At 39.1% G+C, this 12,162-nt stretch overlaps 1 non-coding gene across 1 annotated transcript; it reads left to right on the top strand.

Annotated features, from left to right (window-relative positions):
• Nucleotides 1-6,988: 6,988 nt before the first annotated feature.
• Nucleotides 6,989-7,095, top strand: LOC121064221. Its single transcript, XR_005816421.1, has one exon. It is a non-coding gene; the product is annotated as a U6 spliceosomal RNA (small nuclear RNA).
• Nucleotides 7,096-12,162: the final 5,067 nt, after the last annotated feature.

Raw genomic sequence — 12,162 nt, 5'->3', positions numbered from 1 at the left:
GAATTCTGTGAAAGTTATCAGAATATAATGATTGTCATTACTACTATCTGAATAGATCCTCTGCTTGATCGTAAATTAAATATAATTCATAACTGCATTCTGTACAGTTTTTCCTCATCATTTTATTTGCTCTGTAGCTCCATTAGACATTAGGAAAGTAAATTAGTGTACTCTTCAATATGCCTAAAATAATGGTTGTTTCATAAATAATTGGCACCATGGCCAATTTTTTAGATTCAAAAGCCACAACCTAATTCTCATGCCATTTTTTCTATTTTTTTCTCTTTTTTTTGTTTTTGTTTTTATTGTTTGAATGTAACAAAATGCAAATATTTATTTACAAAATTATATAGAGCTAATTGCTTCTACTATTCAGTTACACGACATATAATCTTTTTATTTCTCGATTCATGAGAGTTCATACAAACTGGATATACTTTGAATGTGAATTCAGACCAACCATTTAAGCACACTGCAAAAATGAAACATTTGATATCTGCATGTTTTCTGCTTGAAAAAAATAACCTATTGTTCATGTGAAAGTAATATCCTCAAAATTGGTCCAAGGATGCCTCTCATGGTGAAGTGTTGAACACTTTTTATACCGTCACACCTTGTTCCATTCAAGAATAACAGTTGTATAATTTCAGCAACAAATATAGTAAGTCATGACCTTCAAGATACATGGTACGGAGTAGCTTAATTCACATTGCATAAAACTTCACTCTGGAAATGATTTATCTCAGAGAAATTCAAAGATAACCAAACAAAAACAAAAACAATCAAACAATAACAGCAATAACAACACCAACAAAACATCTACAACAACAACAACAAAAAGAAGTTATGAGTTTACATATTTTGGTGGTTTTACCCAGTTGCGCAGCTGAACTCCAACAAAACCACTCTCTCATTCCCCTTCATCAAAGGGAAAGGAAGAGAAAATGCAATGGAAAGGGCCCAAGGGTTGAGATAAGGAAAGAGAGACTCAACAATTATCATCACAGGCAAAACAGGCTCAGCATAGGGAGATTTAAATAATTTATTGTCTATTACTAACAAGCTAGAGCAGTGAAAGCAAACTAAAACCACCTTCCCCCAGTCCACATTCTTCAGCCTCCTCCCCCCGAGTGGTGCAGAAGAATGGAGAACAGGGTCTGTGGTCAGTGTGTAATGCTTCATCTCCGCCACTCTTCAATGGTCACACTCTGCTTATGCTCTAGTGTTAGGTCCCTCCCATGGGATGCTGTCCTTACTGAAATGGTCCTGCGTAGGCTTCCCACAAGCAGCTGCTCTTCAAGAACTGCTCCAGCATGGCTCTGTACCATGGGGTCCATCCGTCAGGAGCAAACTGCTCCAGCATGGGTAACCGATGGGCGGCAGCTCCCCCCAGACCCTCTGCTCCTGCTTGGACTCCTCTCCACAGGCTGCAGCTCCAGCTCAGAGCCTGCTCCTGCGGGGGCTCTCCATGGGCTGCAGCCTCCTCCAGGCCACACCCACCTGCTCCACCGGGGGCTCCTCCACGGGCTGCAGCATGGAGATCTGCTCCGTGTGGGACCCATGGGCTGCAGGAGGACAGCCTGCTCCACCAGGGGCCTCTCCACAGGCTGCAGGGGAACTTCTGCTCCATGCCTGGAGCACCTCATGCTCTCCTTCTGCACTGACCTTGGGGTCTGTAGGGCTGGTTCTCACTCGTCACTCCTCTCTCACTGTTGCATCAATCTGCTTCAGTCTTTCTTCAATCTGATCTCACATAGGCACAACCAGTGTTGCTCATTGGCTCAGCACCAGCCAGCGGCCGGTCCCTTTTGGAGCCAGCTGGAGCTGGCTCTGATTTGACATGGGGGAGCTTCTGCTCACAGAAGCCACCCCTAAAGCCTTCCTGCTACCAAAACCTTGCCAGATAAACCCAATACACAAGTACAGTGTAGACGGCCAATGACTTAATCTGAGTTCCCTTACTGAGTCTTTCTAATTAGCAAAGTAGATCTGCAATTGAATATACAGTTTGATCTACTGACGGTTTTCTCTTTTGGTCAGTGAAAAGTCAATTTCACTGTGCCTGGTAGTGGAAGATGCACTGAAGAGTGAGATGAATCTTTAACAGCAAACTCAATTGAGACCATTTTTTTGGCAGACAGGGTTTTAAATCCTCTAGACTCCATTCTGTTCCCAGATAGCAATAAGTCTAAATATATACATATATATACACACATAGGCGCATGTGTGCACATGTGCATGCATGTGTCTGTGATTATCTTTAATGGTACTAGTAATATTTTTATGAAACATATCCAATGTTGGTCAACAGGTATTGAATCTACCATCTTTTCTCCATCAGAAGTCTACCCTGGAACCACCACTCTCTAGTTTTGAAGGAAAGTCTATTCATGAGGACTTGTAAAATAATGATTTTTTACCAATACAAGATTGCAATAATCCAAGATTCATTACGCGTCTTCATTGCAATATGGGTTTAAGATAAATAGGAGTACATTTTTTTTTTTTCCTATGTTGTATGAGCACGTCTTCTTTTCACAGTTATAATGCCTAAGACAACACTATTCTCTGCTAATCCTAAATTTTCTGGAACTGATGTGAGTTGAATATGAGGAAAATATTTTCACTTATTCCTTTTAACTTTAGTTACCGGTGGTGAATAGTGGCTTCTTAAAAGAATAATACTTACGTGCATAATGATAACAGAAAGCAGCTACTTTTAAATTACTTGCCCTTTGTCTACCACAGTTAAAAAAGAGAAAAAATAGGTTTATCTTTTTCTTTCAGGTAGGTCTATGTGCCCTTTTCCACAATACACCCTTTTCAGGATGTACCAAACACATTGCATAATTGGCATACATTTCCCTCAGTAGGCATCACAGTGAGAAAAAGCATGTAAGAACGCAGAATTTGGCTAAGACATGAAATACTGCTTTTTGAAATAAATTGCATAAAATGAACAGTAAGAAATGTTAAATTTCCCTGGGTATGCATTCCTTTCTAGTGAAAACTAGAGCAATAAAAGCTTATATCTTATGTACCCCTTACTACGTAAGGGCACAATGAACTAACACCATTGTGTAATACATTTTAATATAGATTACAAAAAAAAAAAAAAAAAAAAAAAAAAGACAGAGATTGTTACAAAGAAAAGAACACAAATGATTTTGTATACTGCACTTGAAAGATATATTCTATCTCTCCTTTGCCATTTTCCATCTTCTCAATCTCAATGCATGGTTCATTACTGAAGTTTATTTGTCCGCTTCTATCATAGAGAAAGCTGCAGTGGCATGGTATGGAACAGTGGGCACATACATTGCTCACAAGTAAAATATATTTATTCTAATATTTTTAGAAAAAAACATATACTATATATAAAGAAGTAATTTCTTCAATATTAGAAGGATAAATTCTTTTGAGAATATAAGGTTGTCTCCGAACTAAAGTCTCAAGTTGTATGATATAATTCTCAATTAAACTCAGAATTTGAAGACATGTAAGGGTTAACTTATGAGTCATTGTGTAGAACCACTTTTTGGGGTTTTGTTTTTCAAATGTCAGTAATATATATATATATATATTTAAAGGTGTATTTAAACGAGAAGCCCACGTATGCCTGCCTTGTAAGATTTTGCATTTCTCAGACTCCAAAGGAGGATTCTTTTGACTGTTCTTGGAATTTCATCTGGATCTCAGAACAAACAAAATTTAATTTTACCTCCCCCTTTCCTATTTTTAGATCCTTTTTTTTTGGGTGGCAGAGACATATGAACTACCTAAATAAAGCTTTGCTGTTAACTTTACTTAATATGCCAAATCAGTTTAATTACAGTTTCTATAAATAATCCATGCAAAATACTTCCCTGAACAGAATGCACTTTTCCTTCTGTATGTGGCACATTTTAATACTTAAAAGCATTAGAACAGATGCTAGGTGCCTCCTAAACTTGTTTTCAGTTTTCTTTTATTTATATGTTAATGAGAATTTAATTACTTCATGAATATTTAAACAACCTGAGGGTGCCTGATATCATTAGCTAGAACATGACAAGCACCTCAAGTGACCACATGGGAAGACTAAAATTGCTTTTAGTTTACTTGAAGACAGAAAGATGAATTCATTTCACCCCCTACTATGTTCTACCTGACACACAAAACTGAATAAATAGTGGGCACTGCTTATTCACTTCAGCAAGACAAAAAGTATCTGTGGAAGAAATGTACACATAAATACATAAATTGTTCCTTTTTCAATTTGTTTCTCTGTCCTTTAATAAAGAATCTAGGAATGTCTGTTACTGCATCTTATTTTTTCTTAATAGTTTTTTAGGGCAAAATTGCTTTCTGTCATGTAAATTTCCTTGTTCAGAGCTTGTAGAATTATGCACAATTTAGACATGCCCTGCACTGATCAAATTATCCAGGATAGAAAACAGTACAGAAAACGCTTAACCAGGTCTGTCAGGAAAATTTTTGTAATGCAAATATTATTTGTGGGCGTTCCAAAGTAACAGATAGGCATTGACTCTGACCCATGTAAATAATCAAGGAAAACAGCAGATAAAATAATAATCATGGAGTAGGATTATTAAATCTATAAATAGTAACAGGCTGCAACTTACATACTCTGTTCAATTTTGGGCTCACACTACAAGAAGGACATCGAGGCACTGGAGCATGTCCAGAGAAGGGCTACAAAGCTGGTGAAGGGCCTGGAACACAAGTCCTGTGAGGAGCAGCTGAGGAAACTGGGGTTGTTTAGTCTGGTGGAGGCTCAGGGGTTACCTTATTACTCTCTACAACTACCTGAAACGAAGTTGTGGGGAGCTGGGGGTCAGCCTCTTCTTGCAGATAACTAGTGATAGGACTAGAGGGAATGGCCTCAAGTTGCACCAGGAGAGGTTCAGTTTGGAAATTAGAAGACATTTCTTCTCAGAAAGAGCTGTCATGCGTTAGAAGGGGTTGGCCAGGGAGGTAGTGGAGTCACCATCCCTGGGGGCGTTTAAGGAAAGGTTTGATGTGGTGCTTAGATGGTTTAGTAGGTGATATTGGTGGTAGGGGGATGGTTGGACCAGATGATCTTCGAGGTGTTTTCCAACCTTATTGATTCTATGATTCTGTGATTTTCTGCATGTTGTATTTGTGGTCAAAGACAATGAATTTACTATTATATAGTACACACAAAGAAAATAATGTTTCTGAATTATGTAGAACGCCACTCTTATGTTGTTTGTATGGTCCACTTTCTCATGATACCCACAAGAATAAAGGATGACAATAACATGAATGCTAAAAGGAAGAAGCTAAATGGAAGAATAAATAATAATAAAAAAAAGCAACAACAACAAAAGCAAGGAAACAAACAAACAAACAAACAAAATTTCCCAGTCTGTGGGAGGACTGTCTTTGGAAGATTTTAATTTCATTTAGATTCTGATCATGTAGATACTCAGTCTTCAATAACTTTTACTTCTGTAAATGTTGCAAAGAAGAGCATGTCTTAATACAGACATTTTTTAAATCATAAGATATGGTTTTACATCTCACAAGAAGAAACATGTTTTTTATTATTCACAATATCGTATATCCACTTACATTCAGTACTAAAAGAAGTCAAAACTGTAGCTCCTGTAGCTCAGCTAAGCATGACAACAAGGCTGTAAATAAAAATAATATTCATAATATTCAAGTTCCTAGACTGAACACTTTGTCTAATTTGTTACCTCTCTTGGCTAGGCAGGAAATGGGAAATGAGAGAGCAGCTTAGAAAAAAAATATTACCCAAGAGTGAGATGAAGAGGATAGACCACAACACACTGTAAGAATGATGATTTTACAAATAAAAGAGTGCAACTATTTTCTGAATGTAAAACTCTTGCCCTGAGGTAGTCATATTTGTCAAAGTACCATGCAAGCAGCAAGTATCTCACTGACCTTTCTAGTTTTGTAGGAATAATATCCTTTTTTAACTCTGATGTCTGAAAAATGTTTGCAGTATATTAGATACAAAGACGATTTCCTTGATAATCACACATGTCCAAGTTAAAGCTGTAAAGCTTTAGTTTGCATTTGCTATTTTCTTTCCAATATCATTTCCTGCCTGCTGTACAGTCATTACTATCACTTGTCCATGTACCAGTGAAATTTTTTATTAGTTAGGCCCTAGGATCTAGGACAGTGAAATACAAGGCCAAGCACAATAGCTGCAACATAGCTTCAACATAGCTTATAAGGACCAAGAATAAGAGCCTAAACTTGAAAAAAAAAAAAATCAAAAGAACACAGTCCAATGACAACTTCTCTCACATAGCTCCTTTCATGTCTGATCCAAGGTTGCACAACACCATATAAGCTGGCATTGAATAGAGGTAGCTAAGCTGTGACAAAGGTCCTGGTGTGTTCTTGGTTGTTTTCTTGAATTATATTTTGTCAGACTGGTTATTCAGATGCTTCTATATGGTAATAATAAGAAAGCACATGCACATGAAGGCTAGGGTTGGCTAGCACCTCAGCAACGCTTGGTATGGGGGAAGGGGATCACTCTCAAAAGCACAAAAGGAGCCAGAGTTACTCTGCCTTTGCTTCATGTCTTTGTGTTGTCAGGACAGAAGGGGTGATAGATGTAAGGTATCTTTCAGAAGTAGCATGGAGATTTGGTCCTAATAATCAAACAACTTCAAACCTTTAAGTGAAAATTTTGACCAGCCAGACCAAGGAGAAGTCTGCAGATATAAACATTATTTTACTGTAGTTACAAAACGACAGAGATCTTTTTTTTCATCAAGCCAGAAACAGCGTGTGTTTATAAATCTCTTACCACCTCTACTTACTGTGCAACATGAAGTGCTCCATGAGGCATTGGTGTTTCAGGCTGGGTATTTAGAAAAGATTTTAAACTTCAAAGCTTTGTCCTTTTAAAGTGCAAAAATATAACACTACAAGCAAAATTATGTTGGTAGGATTTGTTTGATCAAATCTTCGCTTTGTGCTCGCTTCGGCAGCACATGTACTAAAATTGGAACGATACAGAGAAGATTAGCATGGCCCCTGCGCAAGGATGACACGCAAATTCGTGAAGCGTTCCATATTTTTAGAGAGTTGTGGCTTGAGCTTAGGAGAAAAAAGAGGGTTTATAATCTTTGGAAAAGAGGCCGGGCCACTCAGGAGGACTACAAGGATGTTGCGAGGCTGTGCAGGGACAAAATTAGAAAGGGCAAAGCTCATCTGGAGCTCAATCTGGCTACTGCTGTTAAAGACAACAGAAAATGTTTTTATAAATACATTAACATGCAAAGGAGGACTAAGGAGAATCTTCATCCCTTACTGGATGCGGGGGGAAACTTAGTGACGAGAGATGAGGAAATGGCTGAGGTGCTTAATGCCTTCTTTGCCTCAGTCTTTAGCAGCAAAACCAGTTGTTCTCTGGATACCCAGTACCCTGAGATGGTGGAAGGGGATGGGGAGCAGAATGTGGCCCTCACAATCCACAAGGAAATGGCTGGCGACCTGCTACAGCACTTGGATGTATGCAAGTCGATGGGGCCGGATGGGATGCACCCGAGGGTACTGAGAGAACTGGCGGAAGAGCTGGCCAAGTCGCTTTCCATCATTTATCGGCAGTCCTGGCTATCAGGAGAGGTCCCAGTCGACTGGCGGCTAGCAAATGTGACGCCCATCTACAAGAAGGGCCGGAGGGTAGACCCGGGGAACTATAGGCCTGTTAGTTTGACCTCAGTGCCAGGGAAGCTCATGGAGCGGATTATCTTGAGTGTCATCACGCGACACTTACAGGGCAACCAGGCGATCAGGCCCAGTCAGCATGGGTTTATGAAAGGTAGGTCCTGCTTGACAAACCTGATCTCCTTCTACGACAAAGTGACACGCTTAGTGGATGAGGGAAAGGCTGTGGATGTGGTCTACCTTGACTTCAGTAAGGCTTTTGACACCGTTTCCCACAGCATTCTCCTCAAGAAACTGTCTGCTCATGGCTTGGACTGGTGTACGCTTTGTTGGGTTAAAAACTGGCTGGATAGCTGGGCCCAAAGAGTTGTGGTGAATGGAGTCAAATCCAGTTGGAGGCCGGTCACTAGTGGCATCCCCCAGGGCTCAGTATTTGGGCCAGTCCTCTTCAATATCTTTATGGATGATCTGGATGAGGGGATCGAATGCACCCTCAGTAAGTTTGCAGACGACACCAAGTTAGGTGCATGTGTCGATCTGCTCGTGGGTAGGAAGGCTCTGCAGGAGGATCTGGATAGGCTGGACAGATGGGCTGAGGCTAACTGTATGAAGTTCAACAAGGCCAAGTACCGGGTCCTGCATCTGGGGTGCAACAACCCCAAGCAGAGCTACAGGCTGGGAGATGAGTGGTTAGAAAGCCGCCTGGCAGAGAAGGACCTGGGAGTATTGGTTGCGGCTGAATATGAGGCAGCAGTGTGCTCAGGTGGCCAAGAAGGCCAACAGCATCCTGGCTTGTATAAGAAGCAGTGTGGCCAGCAGGTCTAGGGAAGTGATTGTCCCCCTGTACTCGGCTCTGGTGAGGCCGCACCTCGAGTACTGTGATCAGCTTTGGGCCCCTCACTACAAGAAGGACATCGAGGTGCTCGAGAGAGTCCAGAGAAGGGCAACGAAGCCGGTGAAGGGTCTGGAGAACAAGTCTTACGAGGAGCGGCTGAGGGAGCTGGGGTTGTTTAGCCTGGAGAAGAGGAGGCTTAGGGTCGACCTTATCGCTCTCTATAGGTACCTTAAAGAAGGCTGTAGCGAGGTGGGGGTTGGTCTATTCTCCCACGTGCCTGGTGACAGGACGAGGGGGAATGGGCTAAAGTTGTGCCAGGGTAGGTTTAGGTTGGATATTAGGAAGAACTTCTTTACTGAAAGGGTTGTTAGGCATTGGAATGGGCTGCCCAGGGAAGTGGTTGAGTCACCATCCCTGGAGGTCTTTAAGAGATGTTTAGATGTAGAGCTTAGTGATATGGTTTAGTGAAGGACTTGTTAGTGATAGGTCAGAGGTTGAACTAGGTGATCTTGGAGGTCTCTTCCAACCTAGACGATTCTGTGATTCTGTGAAATGTAGTGCTAATCAACCACAATCCCCCAGCAATCGACAAGGAACAATAGGCACTTGTGGGATAATATGGCTGCCAAAACAGAGGTTGCTGAAGTGATTTAAAGTTCTCAACATTTCCCACCCATCCTCAAACTTTGCTTCTGATGCATATTGCTCTCCCATATGTTCCCTATATTAGCTTAATAATACGTAGCCCTGGCCAAGAAAACACAGCAGTGTTCTGTTTATATGTCTGTATCAGATGCAATCAGAAGATCCTTTTGTACTTTGTAAAGTGAAATGGACAGCGCTAGAGCAGGATTCATCTTATCCTAAATTAGATATTTGAAATAAGGCAGAGGAATCACACCTTGAGTGGAAAGGAAATCTATCTCAGATTCATATCCTCCAATAGCCTGAAAACAACAAGGATCTATTACTCTTTTTTTTTTTCTTTTTTCTTTAAATTTCTATATGTTTTTAAAATTTATCTCTCTTTTTTCTTTCTTTCTTTTTTTTTTTTTTTTTTTTTTTTTTTTTTTTTTTAACTAGGAAATAACTTTGAACACTTATATTGTTGATTTTCACTCAAGAAAATATCAGTTATAAGAGAGGTAATATCCAAAGCTACCTGGGAGGATTTTTGCCGCCAAACTGTTAATGCTGCAGAGAAATCTACAATAATGAAGTTTTTTAGATGATCATCAGCTGGATTAAGTCATAACCATGAGTTTACCAAGAGACATTTGAGATAAGAGTGATTCACTTTGAAAGGTAGTATGAAAGAAGGATGTCAGTTTGTGTTGGAGAGCCAGCCCTTGAAGTGAGAAGAGGGTGCCTGAGCAGAAAGCAAACCTGGTTTGACACTACCAGAAATCACCTCATGACAATTTGACCCCTGCCCAGGCAGGGCACAGAATCCTTCCTGTAAGCTGCTGTGAGCAGCTGCATTCAAGCTATTGGGGTGACACTGTGGGTTACAATACATGGGGACCCCCACATCAGGTGCATGGCCTTATGGGTTGCTTTCCCACTGGTGTTTGCATTAGTGAGGTATAAAGTATAATTTTTGTGCATCAGAGATGTAAAAAAATCTGGAGCACCCACATCTACCCCAGGGGGTTTACTGTGTGATCTTGAGGGAAGGATTAGAAGTCCCTACAATGAGTTGTAGAAAGACTTTTAGGACATGGGTCCACAATGTATAGCTCAGTGACTACTGGTTAATTACAAGTTGTTAATAAATCAATAAACCACTTCTATTCTGATTTCTTTCAAGCCAAGTGAATAGATGAGTTTTCTCCCTGCAACATATGAGTTAAATTATTAATGATTGTTTTAATTAATAATTCAGATCTCTGATTTCCACAACAAAAGGAAAAGTATTCCAGTCAAAAGAAAAGCCTTATAAACAGAACTTCTTTTCTACATTTGAAAACAGACACAAGCAGAATTTAATAAATTGAAGACTGCGTGGGATTTTTAGAAAAGATATGTGAATCTATAAAGTGGAACTGCTTTAAGTTACATGTGCTATGCAGTTAAAAAACAAAGAGAAAGTAAATCAAAAAGCTGTTTAATTATAAAAAATCCTAGTTATCCAGATGTTTAGCTTCTTGCATATGCTACCTTTGACAAAATTTTATCTTGCAGTTAACCACTTACTTATAGTTAACTATTTTTATAACAATAGCTGTTATATATATATATATATATGTATCAGGAATGGGAAGGATACTAACTAAGCAGACAACTTGCAGGAACATTTGGAACTTAGACCATCCTAAAACTGTTCTCAGCAGGTAACTTTGATGCTGCCATCCTGTTCTGAAGACAAAAATAATTTGCTGACATAAGTATTGTCAATGTTTTCCCAGCTAGCCTCATTCCCGACAAACTGCCCTAAGGATATTGAGTCTATTAGGATAGATCACAACTTCACAGCAGAAGACATAAGGGAGCTTTCAGAATAAACCAGCTTTCCTTACTACTTAACTTATAATCAAGATGAAGTAACAGCAGTAGTTCATTCACTGTGTTCTGGGTATGTTAACATGGCATGGTATTTTATGTATATTTCCTTGCTTGGGGCTATGACACTTTGTAAGTTCCAAGATGAAATCCTAATGTCTTTGAACTCATCTGGAAAACTACTGATTCTGCTAGGCTTTGGATGACACAAGTAGTCAGTCAGAGACATCTGAAAATACTCAAATTACCATGATTTCAAAGAATTTAGCACTCCATTTTAAAATCAGTGTGTATCTGATTCTTAGTTTCAAATACTACCTTCTAGACACAGAATATTCTATTGTAACAGTAATCGTGGCTTTGCACATTTAATGGGAGAATAGATAACATTATAGTAACATTTATGTTAATTACGGCTGCAAATGAAAAGCAAGCAAACAAAACTCATAAAGTAACATGTAAGAGGAATTAAAAAGCCTAATCACAAAAATTAAGTGTTTTGTTTTGTTTTTTCCTGAATAAAAAGTCATAAAAGAAAGATCAGAAGAACTCTGGAATTCTTTCCCATTAGCTGATGTCCAGTAAAATAGAAAATCATCTCTTTCTCAATTTTATTTGTTCTTCATGAACCTTGCATTCTTTGATTGCCAGTAGAACAGACCAGTGCAATATGATTCTTCTCCTTCTTCCTCCCCTCTTTCCTGGAGTCTGAATATTAATGTGATTTCTTGTGAACTAGAAGAGATAAGTGTGATGAGTCTTCTCAGAATAGATCATAGGTGAGTTCTGTATGCTAAATGGTAGAGCATAGATTCCTTTCTCTCTCTGTCTCTCTCTCTGTCTTACATATTTCAATACAAACTGATGAAAATATGTTAATTCCTTTGTTTGAATAGTCATAGTAAAGTATTCCAGATATTGGATTGTATAACTAAATGATATATAGCAGTTTGTGAGCAGTTCGTGGTATAGCTCTATATAAATCCTACACTTGTATTGCTGATATACATCTATATTCAGAAGAACCAAGTAGGATCTGGTTTGATAAACCTAATTGAATCTTTCACATATATTTAACTGCAAAGTTATTAACCAGTGGGAAAATCCTTAAAATGTTTTCCTTATTTTACCTATTTGCTGAC

The sequence above is a fragment of the Cygnus olor genome, chromosome 1 (genome assembly GCF_009769625.2).
Source record: "Cygnus olor isolate bCygOlo1 chromosome 1, bCygOlo1.pri.v2, whole genome shotgun sequence".
Lineage (NCBI taxonomy): Eukaryota > Metazoa > Chordata > Aves > Anseriformes > Anatidae > Cygnus > Cygnus olor.
Note: the sequence above shows the minus strand (reverse complement) of the source record. Positions and strands in the feature narration are given on the sequence as shown.